The following is a 4,294-nucleotide window of genomic DNA, read 5'->3' on the forward strand; positions in this document are numbered from 1 at the left end:
GACGTCTCATTCCCACCACCTCATTGTATGATTTCTGCGTTTTTGCTTTGTTTATAAAATCACTTCCTGCCTTTCTTAACTAGACTGGTCTGTCTGGGTAAATTTTCTGTTTTTCTGTAGTGTTTTTGAAATTCCATGTCCCTGATTAGTTAATATGTTTTCTTAGATCTCAGGTGCACAGGGAGAAGGTAATCATGTACCTTAGCTCAGGGCACATTATGGTGGCTGCTTTGAGCAAGGCCCTTACTGTCTTTCCTTCTTTTCTGTGTTTATCCCACTCCCATTTCCCTGTCCACTTCCAGAAACACGTTCTGAGGAGTTTAGTATATGCTCTTTCATCTCACACTTTCTCTGCATATTTCAATAAGGAGATGTCTTCGGAAAACATACATTGTTCTTTGGGGATGGAGGATGTTAAAACAACTTTAAAGTTTGAATTGGTTTGCAAAAACCCATTCCATCCTCTTTACTCCATTCTGTGTACTATCTTCTCAACTTTTCTATTCAAATAGAAAAGTTTGTGTATAAATGTGGGGAGGAAGAAAAGAGTCAAGCCAATGTAAAATGGGCAAAACACTTGAACGGTGTTTGTTTACCAAAGAGAATTTCTTAACGGCCAAATCGCATAAGAAAGGATTCTTGGCATCATTACTAATTCAGGAAACACAAATTTAAAATGCCATGATACACCATTACACACCCATCAGAATGGGTAACATTTAAGAGACAGGGAAAGCCACTGGCTTATAAAAATGCAGAGCAACTGTAACTCTTGTTGCTGGCAAGAGAATGCAATAGTATTGGTGGGAGTGGTGGCTCACGCCTGAGATTCCAGCACTTTGGGAGGCCGAGCTAGGTGGATCACTTGAGGTCAGGAGTTTGAGATCAGCCTGGCCAATGTGGTGCAACCCCATCTCTACTAAAAATACAAAAATTAGCTGGGCGTGGTGACAGGCACCTGTAATCCCAGTTACTTGGGAGGTTGAGGTTGAAGTAGGAGAATTGCTTGAACCCGGGAGGCAGAGGTTGTAGTGAGCAGAGATTGTACAATTGCACTCCAGCCTGGGTGACAAAGTGAGACTGTCTCAAAAATAAAATAAAATAAAACAAAACAAAATAAAAGAGAATACAATAGTGCCACCATTCTAAAATACTGTCTGATAGTTTCTAATACAGTTAAAAATACACCCACTTCATGACCCAGCCATTCCATTGCTGGGTTCATGCTGAACAGAATTGAAGGCACAGGCCCACAAAGAGACCCATAATAGAATATTTGTAAACACTTTATTCACAATAGCCCAAACTATAAATATCCCAATTGTCTATCAACTGTAGTATACTCACATGTTGGAATGACACTTATTAATAACAGCAAAGAGCTGAGATACATGTCATAAAATGGAAGCATCTCATAACAATTGTTGCATTTAAAAAAAGAAAAACACAGGCAAAATCAGTATAGTCCTTTACGTGATTTCTACAAGAAGTAAAAGTATACCACAGAGATAGAAATCAAATAGTGATTGCCTAAGTGGGGATGGGGTGAAGATTGACTGAAAAGGGGCTCTCACGACCTTTTGGTCTGTTGAAAATGTGCTGTAACTTGATCTAGGTGATGGTTTTTTTTTGTCAAAATGTACTGGGCCACGCACTTAAGATTGGTGCACTTTGGTCTCTGCAGATTATACTTCAGTCATTTATTGGTAGCAAAAAATAAATAAATAAAAACAAAATTAAAAATTGGGGTTGGAGAATGTCATTAACTTTAGATTTTACTGTATTCGTTAGGTTTTACTTAAAATACCCAGTTGGAGTGTGAACTCTCATCTTCTCTTGTTCATTTCTGATTTGGCCTGAAAAGGCCCCACGGATTCTTGAAATATCTGAGTCAGAACAGCGGGTACAGCCATATCATGTCAACAGTAAAAGATTCCAATAAGGCTGACTGAGAGGGAGCATCTCATCTTTTGGGTGTTGTACTTGCTCAGAGAGGAGGCAAAAGTCTTTCAAGATAACCGGACCCCTAGGCGTGCAGGGTAGGGGTTCCTTCTATTCTCAACACTACCGGGAGTTCCTAAGCCACAGGAAAGTTGTGACCTCTCTAGCCGCAGGTCAGAGGCTCAGCCTAGGCTGAGATTGGAGGCGAAAGGGAAAGAAGAGCACTACACCCTAGAATGGATGTGGCCATGACTCGGATTGGAGACAAGGCTGCTGGGGCCACAGCGCAGAGTACTAACCACAATACGATCACCGCAAGCCGCAGGAGCTGAAGGGCGCCGGGCTCTTTGTTTCAACGTAATGCAGGGCTGCTTCCTTTTTGGAGACCTAAGGGTCCGCGTAGATTTCGTTCGTTCTTGGTGTCTCTCCGTTTTTCCTCCCTTTCTTCCCCATTCTGCTACAATAAAAAAAACACTTCTCATCTCTCCCTTGTGCAGTCCTTACCGCTGCACAAAGCTACTGGAAAGTTTCTTCTTCCTGGTCCACGCCTCTACCGACTTCCTTGCCCTCCTCCTCGCAATTCCCTGTTGGATTCACCCCTTGCCCGGCTCCGGCCTCCTGCGCAAGACAGGCACCCAAAAACAGTGCAGCTGAGTCCCTGCAGCTCCCTGCCTAAGAGTGGCAAGAGCGGCCACTGGAGGCCTCGCCGCTTGCGCGCCCCACAGGATGCCCGATAAAGCAATCGGAAAAAATGCTTTTTAAAAAGAACCTACTTCCCCTTCGTGACGAGCCCCGGCAACATGTCGAAATCCTGTATCTACAAAAAATACAAAAATTAGCCGGGCGTGGTGGCGCTCGCCTGTCGTCTCAGCTACTTGGGGGCTGAGGCAAGAAGATCACTTGGCCTCGGGAGGTCGAGGCTGCAGTGAGCCTTGTTTGCACCACTGCACTCCAGCCTGGGGGACCAAGTGAGACCCTGTCGCAAAACAAAACAAAACAAAACTTCCCCACAGAAAAATAGTTCATGATTTACATTCTCAGGACTCTTCAAAGGACTAAAAGTTAAAGGCGACAATGGATTCACTCGACGAGTCTTAGTCCTGCGCCCTGGTGAATGGCAGACCCTGCTCCCCGCGAGGGGACCACGAGGAACTCTCACCACCATCCCTGCCCTGGTGGAGCCCGCCTGCGGACACAGGATCCGAAGATGGCAGCGGAAGCTCTGCAGCGGCCCCTAAAGCGACTGGGCAGTGTGGGCACAGGCTCCCTCACGGGGTGAAGGCGGCGCAAAGAACTGGAAGAGCCATCCTGGGAGCCCACCGGGCATTCAGCTTCCCTTGGGCCCCCAGGCGGCTCGGGCCCGGGTCGCAGACTGGGGCGTTTCCGGGGGCTTCTGAAGCAGGCGAGGGGCAGGGCGGGCGAAGGCCATTCGGCTGTCCTTCTGGCTCCTGAATCTCCCAACCCGCGGGTGTGCAACGTGATCAGCGCGACTCACCGCTCTAATGTCTCCGGTTTTCCCTCCTGAGGGGCAGGCCCTCAGGACAAAAGGGATGGGGAGAGTTTGGTGAGTGTGCCCTGCATGTAGCGCCCGGTAGAATCAGTAGCAGCGGTCTCTGTTGCGCAATCAGCGCGTTTGGCTGTTAACAGAAAGGCTGGTGGTCCGAGCCCAACCAGGGACTCCTCGCTTTGTTGTTTTAACCCGTTTCTGTTGATACACAATCAACTCCAGCCTAATCAGGAGACACACATGTCCTCTTCCCCACCTTCTTAGGTCTGAGGCTTGGCAAGGCCCATGGTGCCTTGTACCTGTCAAAATCAAGAATCCCAGAGACCTTAGACAGGAACTCACTTCTGGAGTGATAAAAATGTTCTTTGCTCCCATGGAAGGCTTGGGGGAGTAAAGTGCCTCGAGTTTTTCATGTTTAATAATAGGAGACCTATTACAGTAGTATTCTGTCCCCAGATGTGCCTGGGTTTAAGTAATTCCTCTATCAATAATGTGACCAGTGGAATCAGTCATCCTCATGGTGATCCTTGCCATTGTTTGTGAAAACAGCATTTCTTCCTCTGTTTGTGCATGATTTAACCCTTTTCAAGATGTTTTTGAAGTGAGGTGGGTTTCATGGCTTTAGGATTACAAATGATGCTGCAATCTCCACTATTCTTGTACACATATCTTTGGACACTTGTGCAGATATTTCTATAGTGTAGAGAGGAGGATGTGCCATTTTTACATTACAACATTTATTTAATGCTTCTAATTTGAGTACATTCTGCAAATTTATCTTCCGTGGGAGCGATACCAAATCATATTCCAATTTGTTTCCCAATTCTATCAATGTCCCTTTTGTCA

The 4,294-nt window shown here is 46.0% G+C and overlaps 1 pseudogene; it reads right to left on the reverse strand.

Annotated features, from left to right (window-relative positions):
* Window positions 1-211: 211 nt before the first annotated feature.
* On the reverse strand, window positions 212-3,756 carry LOC129394555 (synapsin-3-like; annotated as a pseudogene).
* Window positions 3,757-4,294: the final 538 nt, after the last annotated feature.

This window comes from Pan paniscus, chromosome 1, assembly GCF_029289425.2.
Source record: "Pan paniscus chromosome 1, NHGRI_mPanPan1-v2.0_pri, whole genome shotgun sequence".
In the NCBI taxonomy this organism is placed as follows: domain Eukaryota; kingdom Metazoa; phylum Chordata; class Mammalia; order Primates; family Hominidae; genus Pan; species Pan paniscus.